This window comes from Python bivittatus, unplaced genomic scaffold (genome assembly GCF_059951505.1).
Source record: "Python bivittatus isolate LINGU-HERP-01145 unplaced genomic scaffold, Pbiv_v1 ctg000020_np1212, whole genome shotgun sequence".
Taxonomy (NCBI): Eukaryota; Metazoa; Chordata; class Lepidosauria; order Squamata; family Pythonidae; genus Python; species Python bivittatus.
The window spans coordinates 50,223,716-50,240,939 of NW_028277030.1; the positions used below are offsets into that span (position 1 = coordinate 50,223,716).

At 40.5% G+C, this 17,224-nt stretch overlaps 1 long non-coding RNA gene across 1 annotated transcript; it reads left to right on the forward strand.

The window, feature by feature from the left end:
* Window positions 1–296: 296 nt before the first annotated feature.
* On the forward strand, window positions 297–6,835 carry LOC112541677 (uncharacterized). The gene is made up of 4 exons (XR_015797915.1): window positions 297–450; window positions 3,152–3,516; window positions 3,753–3,983; window positions 6,610–6,835. It is a non-coding gene; the product is annotated as an uncharacterized LOC112541677 (long non-coding RNA).
* Window positions 6,836–17,224: the final 10,389 nt, after the last annotated feature.

A 17,224-nucleotide genomic window follows, 5' to 3' on the forward strand; every position in this document is an offset into this window, starting at 1 on the left:
CCAAGATTTAACACTGAAATCTCAAAATCATAAACAACTAGCAAGTGTTTCTGTTTAGCTGGCAAACTTTTTGCAATTGCTTCAGCTTTACAAACTAGAGCTCTTGGTCGTGGAGAAGGGAACATCCTACCATGCCAGGAACGTGACTCCTAATATGAGCTGTTCAAACGTAAAATTATACCTTTACTCAGAAGAAATAATTTGCATGATTAACCTTGTTGCAGATAAAACAAAGCAAACAGGGCAGAAATTATTATAAGCAAATTCCGAGGTGATTGAATGAAACCTTTGAGCCTCCTATGAATGCATGTTTTAACAACCTTTCCAGCACTGATAAGAACTAAGCTGGTTATAAAAGGCAAAGAAGGAACAGCATTATTAAAGGGGGCCTTTGATCATTGCTGGATGTGGGAAGATGTCAGATGGATGTGTCACCATTTAAAAGACCAGGTAAAAAAGTTGTTTCCTTTTACCCTGAGAGGGAAAAAGAAATCTTTATTGAAATGATCTCTTTTGTTGTATCCTGATAAAATATCATTAGGACAGCATTCAGAAAGGGCTGGATGAAAACCAGAGGAACTTCAGAGCTGAGTATTCATGCACTGGCAAGTTCAGTGTTGTTATGAAATGTGCTAGCGCCAATCAGCTCACTTGGTATCTTTGAAGTCCAAGGATGTGACATAAGTTAGTATTTCATACACAAATATATACAGATGTACGTACAGATGTCTATGTATTCAGTTCAACACATATCCTGAACAGACATGCTGCAATTTAGCAGCAAATGGAGAATAAGCTAGATCTAGACAGTCTAGTCCTTTCTGTTTAATTAACTAAGGAAGTTAATTAAGCAACAAATTCTGAATTGCATCCTGAGTCTCAGATATGCCTATAATAAATATTTGAAGGTATCCAAGGAGTTGGTAGGATATTATGAAGATTCTCTGACTCTCATATCTATGGAATTCAGGCATTCCAGACTTAGGCATATAGAAAAACAGAATACAAAGAAGGTTTTCTCCTTCTTTCATGATATTATAGTAGAACCTGGTGTAATTCATTAAAGCTATCAAATTCAGGGCTGAGAAAAGAAAGTACTTTCTTACCTATTATCTAGAAACAGTGACAATTGCAGTGGTCAGATGTGACTCTTCATGACTACTAATAGAGGGAGAGCTAAGATGGCAATGGAATAGCAGCTTCCCTGCTGAACTCCTTGTGATATTTTATTTGTTCTATCCATTTTATAAACAGCCTAGCTACACATCTTAATTTGTACCTAGCTTTATTTCATGTATCTAGAATTCTCTGCAAGAGATATTCTAAAACTGAACACCAAGTTCTTACAACATCATACAGGCTTCAGTTATGATGCGTCGACACTGAAACAATGAGGAAGAACAAGGAGTGCAACAGGACAAGCCCACGCTCTCAGACTCTACCCAAACCAACAAAACATCCAAAAATTGATGACTACATGATGGGCAAAAAAACTGTGAAGAAAAATAATAATAAAGCAAATCCTCTATATTCCATCCCTACCTCCAATAGCTATGATTTACTGAAGTGGGATTTGGAAAAAGAAATTGGAAAACAACAATTATTAGAGCTGTCCTCTACTTTGCATGTGGAATCAAACCATCTGATTGAACCCCTGCCTTTACTATCCTCCCCCGTTCTTAAAACATCTCTGACGGGGAAGAGCAAGTCAAGCAATCACCAAAGGAATTCACAACAGGTTTTGCTGCCAGACTATGCTTATTAACTGCACAAACTGTGATTTCAATGTTTAAACATTTAACCTCTATAAACACAAAGGTGGACTGTTTAAAAACAGCCTTTTAAACTTTTGTGCAAAGTTATGCAGATAAGCTAGCAGCTTTAACAGTAACTCAAAACATTGGCATCAATTCTGATCTATTTATGGACATCCAAAGGAAACAAAATTGCTCAGAAGAAGAAATTAAGAGTAGAAAGGACAACCAAATACAGGCAGAGCTTACAGCCTCATTTCCGACCAAAGAGATAAACCCAACAAGCACAACTGCACACTTCAAACAAATTAAGTTGCTCTAAGAATTACACTCAGCAGATTTAACATTGGACACTGGCCTACCAGAAGAGCTATCATTCTATCACTTAGCTCCCTTCTTCACTGCCAACGTCATATGATTGGTCTAAGTGCTGTTGAATGGCTTTCTAACGTAACAGGACATAAACGAATTCTATTGACTTTTAACCATCCAACCATCCCCTGCAGGCTGTTCAGAATGAAATCTTTTCTTTCCACTTTTCAGATATACCCACTGCACATTTTCCTAGACAAAAAAAGGACTGCACTCTTTGGTTTAACATCTCAAGCAGATACTCCCCTGCCTCATGCCATGGGCAGCGTGCCAGATGATTAAAACCACAGCAACTTAGCACCTGTAGCATCCTTGACAAGACACTGCTCAAATAACCATACTGAGATGATGCAAGAAAAAATGGTCACTGATCAAGTTCTAGAAACAGGATTAATGAACTCTTTTGAAGCCTTACCAAACTGCGAACAAGAAGCAATACTGAGATGATTGTATTAATTGAAACAAACACTGCTGCTAAGCCAAGCAGCAGCCAAACCTTTAATTGACTATCTTTGGACCTCTCATCTGACAGCAACTCCACAGAAAATTATTATAAGCTCCCTGAATCCTGTAATCAAACAACTCCGTCAAAGAAGGAAAATAATCCCAGCAAACCTACATGCCCTTCTATTCTAAAACAGCCCAAATTGATTCCATCTTGTTCCGTTTCAGATAATGACAATTTGTTTCATTCTGTACTATCTGAGGGCTTAGATCAGAAAAAAGGACAAAAGGAAGTTGCTGTATCAACAGTATATCCTAACCAAGATCTCCAGCTCGCAAATCCAGCCATGCCTAGAGACAGAAAACTAATCGATAGTCCAAAGTTGCTGCCTGCTAATGATTCCCATTCTTGCACCCAGACAAGAACATAACAGTTTGACTGCCACCAGTTGACTCACTCCTAAGGCTCCAGGTTACATAAAAGCCATTTCTTGGAATATTGCTGGGTGGAACAATAAATTGGTGGATACCTGTTTTGAACAGTACAGTTCCTGTCAGAATTTAACATAATTTTATTGCAGGAGACATGGTGCCTGGATATTTCTCCTTTCTTGCCAGGATTTTGCTCATATAACATCCCTGCCACTAAACTGGGTTTGTATGGAAGAGCCAAGTGGTGAGTTATCAATTTTGGTCTCAGATGACATGAAAAGAACTATACAACAAAGGCATTGGTCAGATAGTGATTATATCCAGGCAGTCCAGATAGATAGCAAATATTTTGGGTTAATTCTTTGCATGAATGTCTATCTTCCAACAGGATAGAAGCCAGATCCGTGGCTCAAGGTCTGGTACTCCCTGCAAACCCTTTTGGAGAGAACTGAACAAACATTACAAAATGCAAATATCCTACTGGCTGGTGATTTTAACACCAGAATTGGCAAAGGTATCAGCAGTTATGTTAGGAAGATGTGGTTTAGTCCAGAGGATGAATGGTATTTGCCCTGGTCCTCCATGGACAAATTACTTAACAAATAAGGGGTTTCCTTATTAAATCTGGCCTTTAAGTATAGGCTGTACAGTTTCCATGGCTCCAGTTTTAATGGGTGTTATACTTTACTAAGCTCATTTGGAGCCAGTATGATCAATTACATCTTGATTTCTCCTGCATTCCTTTCCCAGGTTAGCTCCTTTGATGTCCACAATAGAACAGAGAGTGATCATCTACCCTTGGTTTTGACTCTTTTGGTTTATAAGTCCCCCTCCCTCCATGAGGCACCATAACCTTGATGGCATCACCCAGGTTAAATATTGTCGCAGATGGAGCCCTAATCTCAGCGAAAAAGTCACTGCTTTTAAAATACCCCACCGATGCTGAATCAAAGGTATCTGGCACTGCAATCCAACTCCAAGGTATATCATATTTTTTGTTCAGTTAATAGTGTGCTAAGCTCCCAGCTTACCACTACCTGTCATCCTAGAAGGAATAATACAAGGAAGGGATGGTACGACCAAGATTGTAGAAAAAAAGACAAGCTCTGAGAAAACTATAGAGGAGAGTTAGAGAGGAAAGGACAGATTCCTTGATTTAGTTATGGATCCAATTTTGATCCCAATATAAGGAATTGTTAAAGACTAAGAAGTTATCCTATTATAGAGATCTATGTGGAAACGTGGCCTCAGCTTAATTCAAAAAAATGAGAAAATTTTTGGGAATTGATGGTTAATGGTACCTCCACACACAGCGCTATGCCCCATGCATGTATCTCAGCACAAAGTTGGACCCAATATTTTTCCTCCATTTATAGCTGCCCATATATTGAGCCAACAACAATCTCTATTGAACTAAGCATACTATCTGAGTGGCTAGCTGTCTCAAAATCTGAGTGTAAGCAGCTGATTTCAACCTTGGCCCTTGGAAAAGCTTCTGGAGAGGATATGATTCCTCCAAAGGTATATAAGATGAACAATTCCTGGTGGGTCCCCATCCTGACTAGACTCTTCTCAGATATAGATAAAACATGTGTTGTACCTCCCCACCGGAAACAAAGTATAATATACCCAATCTTTATAAAGGACGACTGACAGGAACCTGTCAATTATCACCCAATTAGTCTGCTAGATATTTCTTCTAAGCTGTATGCCAGGCATCTTCTGAATAAATTAGAAGATTGGGAAGAAAAAACAAAACTCTTTCATCCAGAACAGGCTGGGTTTCGAAAAGGACATAGCATAGTAGATCACCGTGCTACTTTGAAGGTCCTTATTCAGAAATATACTAATGGGTGTACAAAACAACTCTACGTCGCTTTTATTGACCTTTCCTCTGCCTTTGATTCCATTGACAGATCTTGACTATGGGAGAAACTAGCTAGGACAGATATCGATAAGCACTTTCTTAAACAAATTATTGAACCACATACTGACATTACAGCTAGAGTAAGAATGGGCCCACAAGAGTCCTTGTCAGACCCTATCTAACTGGAGAGAGAAGTGAAACAGGGCTGTTTACTTGCTGCCTTCTTATTTAACTTCTATATTAATGATATTGTAATGGACATGAAGTCACAAAGTTTTTTTCTCTCCCTCACTCAATGGACAGAAAATTTCAATGTTAATGTATGCTGATGACATGGCACTTATTTCCTGTACTGAGATTAGCCTTAGATGATTACTGACCAGATTAGCTGCTTAGTGTAAAAGGGAAAAACTGAAGATAAATTATAATAATTATAATAAAGCAAAGATAGTTTCTGGCAAAAGTAATATTAAACACAGACAATTAATGCCCAACAAATAGAGCAATGTCCCTCTTTTAAATACCTGGGCATTACCTTTCATAAGTCCCTTTTATGGAAAGCACATTTATCTGCTGTCTTGGCAACTGCCCAGCATACAGTAGGTGTTATTTTGACATTTTTTTATTCTAAAGGAGGGCAATTGGTAGCCCCTGCACTTAAAATATTCCAAGGCAAGGTGATAGTCCAGCTGCTGTATAGAGCTGAGATTGGGGGTTGGATGAGAAGGTCATTGCCCAATTGGAAGTAGTCCAAAAAAACCCAAAAACCAACCCTTCATAAGGAAGATCTTGAGCCTCCTCCAGGGCACCCCCTTTGCCAATTTAAGGATGGGGGTAGGGCTACTTCCATCACTCTTAGAATACATCTTGCGTTGTTGGGGCACTATAAGAAACGAGAAAGCCTTCAAGAATCCCATCTGGCCGAACTCTGTTTTTTCCATCACCCAGCTGGGAATCAATGGACCAAACTTTTGTCACCCATTCTACAAATGTATTCCTTACCACCTTTGGGAGAACTTAGATCTTGGAATAGAAGAAATATTAGAGACTGGCTTTTTGAGAGGGATGCTAATAAAGATGCCACTGCAGTGCAATCATCTAAATTTTCATCTTGGTATCATCATTATAAAAAACACAGAAACTTCTCCCAGTACCTGGTTAACATAACCAGTGCTTCACTGAGAAGAGCTTTAACGTCCCTTTGCCTGCTGCCCATACCTTCTGCATATCTCAAAGGGAGATTTTGTAAGCTCCCTGTCAAACAACGCCTCTGTCCTTGTGTTGGATGAGTGGAGGACGTTATCCATTATGTCCTCCGCTGCCCCATTTACAATGAGATCAGGGCCAAATTATTAATGGCAGATGAACTCAAGGGCTCTTGAAAAATTGAACTATCTTCTTGCAGATGTGTTTCCAGATGTCAGCAACCAAGTTGCTACTTTTGTTCTGCTGTCATTTAAACTTAGAAAGAAATACTTACATTCTTAATTGTAGCTTTGGCTTTATTTTGTTGTAGCCTTTTTACATTTAATACTTCTTCTATTACTCTATTTTATAATTTTACTATTTTATTGTATTTTATGGTATTCCTATGTTAAGACCTGTGGTTACAACAATACTTATTCACTTACTTACTACTAATATGGGGCAGCATGTCCCCAATACTGGTTGCTATCTGGTCTTGTCTTTGGGCTTCCTGATGGATCCAGCTGAACTAGATATTCCTGTGATCTTGTCTAGCAGGGCTCCTGTGATGGAATGGAATTATGAAGGCCAAGCTCAGGGAGATAAACATTTTCTTAGCTCACCAGAACCGTGTGGGAGGAACAAGAGGATGAGACTGGCACCTCCCTGAGGAATTCACACTGTTGTGGCTGGAGGACTTTGGGAACTGGGGTTTTAGTCTGGGAAGATTCTTGCTAGAGGTTGTAGCTAATAAACATAGCTGGACTGAATTGGCATTGTCTCTTGGAGTTCCTTGGGCTAGGCCTGACAGCTCCCTCTGCAACCATAAGCATATTTGTCCATATTGTAAGCATACCTGCAATAGTTATATTTCCCCTAAAAGTGAATGGTTGTCCCTTGCTTGTATGGGAGATGGAGTGAGGTGGGAAGAAAGAAAGCTGTTAAGGACAACAGCCTTGGAGAATTTTGCTAAATTACTTGTTAATAGCTGGCACAGTCATTTGCTTGAGATGTTTGCTAGGTGAGGATCTTAGAACAAAAAAGACTGAGCAATTGTAGCTATCCCTTTTGCCATCCTGCTTTTCACTTTTTCTATACTGTTAAAATGCCAGCTTGGAAAAGTTATTGAATAGACTTTGCCCTTAATTGCTATTCTGTACTGTACCAGCTGCAGGTTTAACAACAAGATTAGTAAGTGTTAGTTAGTACATACGTTAAGCCAATTTTTTAAGCTTTCCATAAGAGGAAGCAGATTGTAGATGGTTTGCAATGTTTATGGTATATTTTACTCTGTCTATTGTTACAGAGCCACATCACCACCTATATGATTAGTTCCATCTGCTTTCATGGTATGCGTATGTGAGTGAGCAAGTGAGATAGAATAGTTGCTATTGGTTTGAAGCTTCTGGCAGGAATTTAAAATGGTGAAGAAGAAAAGAAAGGGAAGGAGCAGAGACATTTTGCTTCCCGAAGTGAATAACAAGATGTCTCTCACCCTCCCTTCGCTTGCAGAAGCTGAACAGACTGTTACACGTTGCTTCAGTGCCCAACAACCTGCTGCTTCTTCTTACTTGCTGATGCTTGAGAGGGCTGCCTACCTCTGCCAGTGCTTGGAGGGGGAACTAGGATGTAGGAAACACCCAGCTAAATCCCAAAGCTGATAAAGGGTGGAGATCACCAGGAAGAAATCAGTCTGCCAAAATCTGCACAGGAAGGGGGATGTCCTTATGGCAAAAGCCGTAGTTGGAAGTACAGTTGCCTTCGGGGAGTTTTATTGCCACATGTGAGGTTGCTGGCATTTTAGGTGCAGTACGTGCAATCTCACAGACATCAGGTATTGGCTCTGAAACGCAGATAGTACCACTCTCAACCATTCCACACACACTCTGCTGGGTTGCATCAAAAAAGCCTGTGCAAAAAAGGGCTGTACAAATCCTTCCAAAGAGGGGCTTCCCAATGCATGGGATGGGTATGAAGCACCTCTCCTTGAAACTCTAAGGCATCCTTGTCTTTCTCAGAGTTGCACAGCTGCTTTTCAGAGCCACTCCTGGCAGTTTTCTGCAGGACTGTGCATGGCGCCCAGTGATGTTCGCAGAGAGGGCAGAAGGATGAGAGCATTATTGCACCCTTGTGATGCAAGTCCCTCCCCCTGTGACATCATGACTTCTCACACAAGGACAAAAGGGGCAGAGCTTGTGGCACGAGGCTGTTTTCATGTTTTGGCAAAAGCAGTAAGCTTCAGTGAAGGCCCGTGATCGCGTATACGCGCACAGCCGCTTGCTTTGCTGGGCAAAGAGCAGGTGGAAGCAGCCGACAGCAGCCATATGAGCCCAGAAAATAGGGTTGCTTTAACGATTTGCAGACAGGAGCTTTTGTTTGTGTTCTTGAACGTTGTGAAACACCTCTTTTCAAGGCTCTGCAACATTACAAAGTTGCCCACCAACAGGGCCGCATTAAGACACTTGCAGGCCCTCACTGCAATAATAATCTGGCTGCTTAGGGTTGTAAATGTATTCCCCGGCCCTATAATCTTCAGTAAGTCACGGTAAGCATATGCATAGTAAAGTAGCAGTAATATCTTAAATTTATTTAATTTTAGGATAATGAGTTTTGATTTTCCCGTGACTTTCCCTATTTTCATAATTGTTTAAAAGCAAAAACATTTTCATAGGCCCCCAAAGTTTCCTTGGCCCTAGACACTGTGCCTATTGCACCTAAGGGATAATATGGGAACACCCACCGGATCTGAAAGCGTGAGGATGCCTGACTCAGAATCAGTCCCTCTATGCCAAGAAGCTCTCTCTCTCTCTCTCTCTCTCTCTCTCCCTGCCTCTTAAAAAAATACTCTCCATTACTTCCTGGAAGAAGACAGTGATGAGAAGACATACTGTATCCTAACAGGTATACAGCATTTAAAAAAATAAGAAAGACAACAATGCAATAATGTTGGAGGAGGGAAGACATCAACCCTCAGCTTCTACTAAGAAAAGGGTAAAGTTGTCCGACTGCCTCTTCAGCACCGTGAACAAAGCAATCCAGTATATTGTGTTCCACTCCAGTATATAAATCACAACCCAAAGTGCAAGGCAGGGAAGATGTCACAGCTCGCTCCATTGTTCCAGCACCCCCAGTGCTACTCTGTGCTGATGGGGGCTGGCTTTGTGTGTGCGCAGCTGAAGCTATCAGCAGATGTTGGTTTATTTAATAAAGCTTGTGTGCCACTCCAGTCACACAAACAATTCCTAATACTGGCTCAAAATGGCAGCCTAATGCTAAATTTGTGACCCTTTGGAAATAGTTCAAACAGAGTTTCACTTTTTGTTCACTTCTGAACAGATTTGAACTAATGATTTGACTTAGATTTGAATTAGAATTATTTGTAAAGTACAAAAGAAATAAGATACTGTTCTGGGAAGTAGAAGGTTCCTTGTTTTAAGGTTAAAAATATATGTGAAATGTGTTGGAAAATAAGAATCTGATTTAAAAAATATTTTCAGTAGGATTTGCTTAAAATGAAGGGCGGGTTTGATCATGAGAAGGGATGCCTGCATTTAAAGCCATTTTTAATTTATACATCGGTGACATTCTATTTTTTAAAAGCTTTGAATGAAAAGAGGATTCTCCCTACTTTTTTTTAAAAAAGAAGCACTTGTTGATGGCAGCCAAGATATATCTTTGCAAGAGAAAACCATCTAAAGTAAACTTGGGGCAAATTTAGAAAATGCTGCAGACTTAGGGGGTAGGAGTGTGGAAGAAAGTAATTTAAGCATTAACAGTACTTTCTTCTATTTTGTATGAGTAAAACATTTTAACAAATCCTAATGCAAGGGATTTGGGGGTCTTTCCCCCCATCTTTCCCTCCATCTTTCCCCCCCTTTTTGTAATAACATAATTTATATATTTATCAAATGCTACATAATGCTAATACATTTTAAAAAAGATGCCCACCCCCTAAATTATACAATTGTACAATACAGCTTTTCTTTCATTTAGAGATGACAGAGACTCTTCTTTTAACTTGTTAATTCTATTCCCTCCTCCACAGCCCAGGTTCATGTGTGGTTGAACAATATTAGAAGGCTGATGTTGAGAATTTCCTGAAGAAATTTCATGCTTCATTACCTCCTTTTATGAGAGCAGCAAAATAAATTGCTGTAATGTCAGCTAATGTGATGAAAAGTATTCACATTTTTAATAAAGAAAAACCATGCTCTAATTTGCCAAACTCTTCCAAAAAGATTTTTGCAATCACCTGTCAACCTCTCTCCTTGAAGAGAATATTATTCTCTTGGGTAAGGAAACGGGTGTCTTTCCAACACGAGATGTCTTAAGAGCAACCTTCATTCGGGGGAATCGCACCTTACAGAGCTCCTCTCAGGAGTAGATGGAATATGGTTAAGTTACATGCAGGGAGGTTCAAAAAAAAGTCATGATGGTGATCACAATCACATGATCAGATCCTCACCCCCTTTTTGTATGTGTTGTACCTGTGATGCAAAAAAAGGGGCAGGGCTTTGAACATGCAGGTGTGGCCACTATCTTGATTTTTTTTTTTTTGAATCCCCTCCTTCCCAGATGCCCCAGATTACATGATTGCTTGGCCAGTGGCCCCTTCATGGATCACTGCCTTGTCGTGGCGAAGGGGCTTGCGTAACTCAGTGAAGCCATGAGCTATACCGTGTAGGGCCACCTAAGACGGACAGGTCATGACAAAGAGTTCTGACAAAATGTGGTCCACTGGAGAAGGAAATGGCAACCCCCTCCAGTATCCTTGCCAAGAAAACCCCATGGACAGTGTTAAAAGTCTAAAAGATATGACGCCGGAAGATAAGCCCCTCAGGTCGGAAGGTATCCAATATGCTACTGGGGAAGAGCGGAGGGCAATTCCAAGTAGCTCCAGAAAGAGTGAAGCGGCTGGGCCAAAGCCGAAAGGACGTTCAGCTGTGATGTATCTGGAAGCGAAAAGAAGGTCCGATGCTGTAAAGAACAATATTGTATAGGTACCTGGAATGTAAGATCTATGAACCAAGGCAAGCTGGATGTGGTCAAACATGAGATGACAAGATTGAACATCGACATCTTGGGAATCAGCGAATTGAAATGGACGGGAATGGGTGAATTTAATTCGGGTGACCATTATATCTACTACTGTGGGCAAGAAACCCTTAGAAGAAATGGAGTAGCACTCATAGTCAATAAGAGAGTGGGAAAGGCAGTAATGGGGTACAACCTCAAAAACGACAGAATGATCTCAGTGCGTATCCAAGGCAAACCATTCAGCGTCACAGTAATCCAAGTCTATGCCCCAATCACTGATGCCGAAGAAGCTGAACTTGACCGCTTCTATGAAGACCTACAACACCTTCTAGAACTAGCACCAAAAAAAGATGTTCTTTTGATCATAGGGGATTGGAATGCTAAAGTAGGAAGTCAAGGAGTAATCGGAATAACAGGTAAGTTTGGCCTTGGAGTACGAAATGAAACAGGGCAAAGGCTAATAGAGTTCTGTCAAGAGAACAAGCTAATCATAGCAAACACTCTTTTCCAACAACACAAGAGACGACTCTACACATGGACATCACCAGATGGTCAATACCGAAACCAGATTGATTATATACTTTGCAGCCAAAGATGCAGAAGCTCTATATAGACAGCAAAAACAAGACCAAGAGCTGACTGTGGCTCAGATCATGAGCTTCTTACTGCAAAATTTAGGCTTAAATTGAAGAATGTAGGGAAAACCACTAGACCACTCAGGTATGACTTAGATCATATTCCTTGTGAGTACACAGTGAAGGTGATGAATAGATTTAGAGGATTAGATTTGGTAGACAGAGTGCCTGAAGAACTATGGACGGAGGTCCGTAACATTGTACAGGAGGCAGCAACTAAAACCATCCCAAAGAAAAAGAAATGCAAGAAAGCAAAATGGCTGTCTGATGAGGCTTTACAAATAGCTGTGGAAAGAAGGAATGCGAAAAGCAAGGGTGAAAGGGAAAGATATAAGCAACTGAATGCAGATTTCCAGAGAATAGCAAGGAGAGATAAGAAGGCCTTCTTAAATGAACAATGCAAAGAAATTGAGGAAAACAATAGAATGGGGAAGACTAGAGATCTCTTCAAGAAAATTGGAGATATGAAAGGAATGTTTAGTGCAAAGATGGTCATGATAAAGGACAAAAAAGGCAGGGACCTAACAGAAGCAGAAGAGATTAAGAAGAGGTGGCAAGAATACACAGAAGAACTATACAAGAAAGATCTTAATGTCCCTGATGTCCACACTGGTGTGATCATTGACCTTGAGCCAGACATCCTAGAGAGTGAAGTCAAGTGGGCCTTAGGAAGCATTGCTAACAACAAAGCTAGTGGAGATGACAGTATTCCAGCTGAGTTATTTAAAATACTAAAAGACGATGGTGTTAAAGTGCTACACTCAATATGCCAGCAAGTTTGGAAAACGCAACAGTGGCCACGGGATTGGAAAAGGTCAGTTTATGTTCCAATTCCAAAGAAGGGCAATGCCAAGGAATGCTCAAACTATCGCACAATTGCACTCATTTCACATGCTAGCAAGGTTATGCTCAAAATCCTACAAGCTAGGCTTCAGCAATACATGAACCGAGAACTACCGGATGTACAAGCTGGGTTTCGAAGAGGCAGAGGACCTAGAGATCAAATCGCCAACATTTGCTGGATCATGGAGAAAGCACGAGAGTTCCAGAAAAATATCTACTTTTGCTTCATTGACTATGCAAAAGCCTTTGATTGTGTGGATCACAACAAACTGTGGCAAATTCTTAAAGAGATGGGAGTACCAGACCACCTTACCTGTCTCCTGAGAAATCTGTATGCGGGCCAAGAAGCAACAGTTAGAACTGGTCATGGAACAACCGATTGGTTCAAAATAGGGAAATGTGTACGACAAGGCTGTATACTGTCACCCTGCTTATTTAACCTATATGCAGAGTACATTATGAGAAATGCCAGGCTGGAAGAATCACAAGCCGGAATTAAGATTGCAGGGAGAATCATCAACAACCTCAGATATGCAGACAATACCACCCTATTGGCAGAAAGTGAAGAAGAACTAAAGAGCCTCTTGATGAGGGTGAAAGAGGAGAGTGCGAAAGCTGGCTTGAAACTCAACATTAAAAAAACTCAGATCATGGCATCTGGACCCATCAATTCCTGGCAAATAGAAGAGGTAGAAATGGAAGCAGTAACAGACTTCATTTATTTGGGCTCCAAGATCACCGCAGACGGAGACTGCAGCCATGAAATTAAAAGATGGTTGCTCCTTGGGAGGAAAGCTATGGCAAACCTAGATAGCATATTAAAAAGCAGAGACGTCACCTTGCCGACAAAGATCCGCATAGTCAAAGCTATGGTTTTTCCAGTAGTAATGTATGGCTGTGAGAGCTGGACCATCAAGAAGGCTGAGCGCCAAAGAATTGATGCCTTTGAACTGTGGTGCTGAAGAAGACTCTTGAGAGTCCCCTGGACTGCTAGGAGGTCAAACCAGTCAATCTTAAAGGAAATCAACCCTGATTGCTCATTGGAAGGATTGATAATGAAGCTCAAGCTCAGATACTTTGGTCACCTAATGCGAAGAGAGATCTCTTTGGAGAAGACCCTGATGCTGGGAAAGATTGAAGGCAAAAGGAGAAGAGGACGGCAGAGGATGAGATGGTTAGATAGCATCACTGAAGCAATGAGCATGAAACTGAGCAAACTCAGGGAGGCAGTGAAGGACAGGAAGGCCTGGCGCAATATGGTTCATGGGGTCACGAAGAGTCGGACACGACTTAACGACTAAACAACAACTTGGCCAGTGGGCCTGCTATGATGGTCCCATGGTGTGATGGAATGGTTTGGTGAAGGCCGCACTCGGGGGGGGGGGGGTAAGCATTTCCTTAGCCCCCAGAAAGAGCGTGGGAAGGTGAAGAGGATGAGACTGGCACCACCCTAAGGAATTCGCAGTGTTTGCTTGCTGGCTTGGGGAGTTTAGATTCAGTCTGGCGAGATTTCTGTCTTGTAGGTGAAAGCTAATAAATGCTATAGAACTACATCTGTACTGTCTTGTGGGCTGAACCTGACACCTGGTCTTGGATAGAGTGAATCAGTTGAGCTCAAGTTTCTAAATACCAGTGGACTTTGAACCCTATCACACATGTTATTTTCATTTCTGTGATTGGTGTCACACATTGGTCTAAGACAGAATGTGGGTACCAGGTTTGTGACTTAGCATTTGTGTGAGCCAGGCTAGTGCAGTTTCTAAACCATGGTTTGTGTCTTAGTGAGATGGTAAAAGTCATCCAACTGCAGTCTATTCACTTAGACAGGAGGTTTCAAACTTTTTCAGGCTGAAGAACTGATTAGTTAAAAAACAGATTTCCCACAGCCTCTAAACAAGGGGCAAACTAGAGTGATAGAAGATTGGCTGCATTTGAATAAGGTCCTTAGTCTTTTATGGAACCCCAAGTCCTCATGCCATCTTAGGGTTCCATGGAACACAGTTGAAAAACCCTACACTAAGAAACTCTGGTTAATAAAACAGTGGTTTAGTGCAATATTGTGTCACAGGAGGTAACTCTATCACTTCCTTGAGTCTTTTTCAAATAAATTTCAGATTTCAATTCTGCTGGCAGCTTAGATTCCGGAATTTGGTTTAACTGCTGTTATAACAGATGTCACTAAATAAATATAAAGAATAAAGTATGGTAGAAGGATTGGGACTATTCAGATTTTAGGCTATACCCACCAGATGGCAGCACTGACCTTGACTGATTTTGAAAAGCTAAGCAGGTTTGGACCTGGTTAATACTTGGATGGGAGACTATCAGGAAGCCCTAGGGCTATATGTAAGACTGGGAGGTTAAAAATACTGGAAGAAGGCAATACCAAACTACTTGTTGCCAAGAACCCAACATGGCCCAACTAGTTCCCAAGAGTTGAGTTTTACTCAAGGGACACTCTTCTTTTATTAAGGATGTCACTAAATAAATATAAAGACAAATACTGCTTCAAAAGTTGTTTAGCAACACCTTAGTGTGCATTTTGAAACCTTACTGTTGCAGTTACTGTTATTACTATTGTTAAGGTTGTCATTAAATGTAAAGACAGCTACAGAAGCAAATGATTAATGACTGTGCATTTAGCGGGCTCTGTTGAAGACCTCAGTAATGTAGGTTTACATGGACAATGTACTCAGGTATTCTTGCTTCATGGAAATAATTTTAAACAGAGAATTACTTACTAAAAGCATGGCTCATGCTTGAAGATAAGTCTCCCATAGCCTGAATTTACCAAGTGGAACACATGTTTAATCGTGGATTATGTGGACAGTATGGGAGGAGAGCCATGTTAGTCTATGGTAGCTAAAAATCAAAAGTCTGGTAGCACCTTTTCCAACTTACAAATTTTATTAAAAGACATAAGCTGCCTTTTAATAAAATTTGTTAGTTGGAAAAAGTGCTACCAGAATCCTGATTTTCTGGATAATATGATTTCACTTGAGGCTGAAGCTCCAGATTCTGTTGGCAAAGTTGGACAGTATTTATTTTTATTCATTTATGAAACAGCCCACCTGTATATAGAAAGTAATATTTAATTGACTGGTTTTATTTATATACACCATTGTGATACAATATATAATATGTTGGACCTGTACCAGAGAGGCATTTCTTTAAATTGCCACTGAGTCATAAAGTTTACTGAGTAATTTTTCTCAGCCTAGCCTATCTCATTCTGAGGATAAAAACAGGGCTGGCATCTGTATCCTTTATTAAGAATTTTAGAAATATTTTTTGTCTTGCTACATGTGCATGTGTGCATGCACACACGTACAATTGGAGATTTTAGTTAATACATAATGAAAACATGGGGTAGATAGGAGTAGATTAATCATGTCACTACTAGAACTTGCAAACCATTCCGAAAGGGCCACTAGTAGCTGCACAGTCCTTGTAATAACCCCATCTTATCCTGTTGAAGTAAGTTAATACAATTCTAATATATCTTTTGTATGCTTATAATGGCAGAGCTTGGCACAATTTTTAAACTCAACAGTTGTGATCAGGGGTATATCCAGAAAATTTATCTTGATGAAGCTCAGTGAATTGTGGTGGGGCAAATGGTGTGTGAACTAGAAGTGCGCATATATGTGAATATGCCCAGACATGTAATATGGGGAGAAATTTGAAAGGGGTTTGAGACAGCCTTCCTTACTGGATGGGCATTATGGGAGTTATAACTCCACCGCTTGAGGAAGGTGTCTGACTGGGCAATAGACTGTCACGGCCTTAGTGTTTCCCACCTTGGCAACTTTAAGTTGTATGGACTTCAACTCCCAGAATTCCCCAGTTAGCATGCTGGCTGAGGAATTCTGGGAGTTGCAGTCCATATAGCTTAAAGTCGCCAAGGTTGAAAAACACTGGTCTAAGGCAAAGCTGATGTCCCTAAGGTCTTCCTCACTGAATCTGCAGTGCCAAACCCATTTTCCTCACTACTCAGGAAGGCTTTGTAAAGGGAAACATTGAACTGCAAAATGGCACATGGTTTTAGTTTCCACACATACTGTACACCATTAGAATACATCTTTGCATTTCCTTTGTGTGCTTGTGTGTATGTACTTTGTTGCTTATTATCAGTTCAACAATATTGAGAAAGCTGCACAAAGTGGCAATGAATCAGCTGGGTATTTGATAGCCTCCTTGCATAAAAAGATTACCTTGAGCTTCTCACAAGTAGTATCATGAACTCCAATAAAACTTGATTTGAAGCATGCATAGTTCATAGCTCTGAAATTTTAAAAATGATTGCAAGCATTGAAATGTGATTGCTGTACAAGTGAAGACAGGTTTATGCCTCCTCCCACAGCATCAAACTAGGTAATTCTTCCTCCACAGGAGCTATTAGATTTAGGAATAGGCCCTGCTTGGAGACTTGAGAGAAGAAAATCACATATAGATTTCTTTGCTATATGGATTCCATGAAGGTCTTTGTGAATGTGCTCAGGTGAAACCCAGAGGTAAATTCTAAGAAGTGGAAGGAAACCTAACCCTGAAGATATGATTGTATAATGATGCAGGGAATATTAAGACTGTGTTGTATATACACAAATGGCCAAGAGAGGACTTCTTGTTCCAGGCAAAGCGACACTTACTGGTTG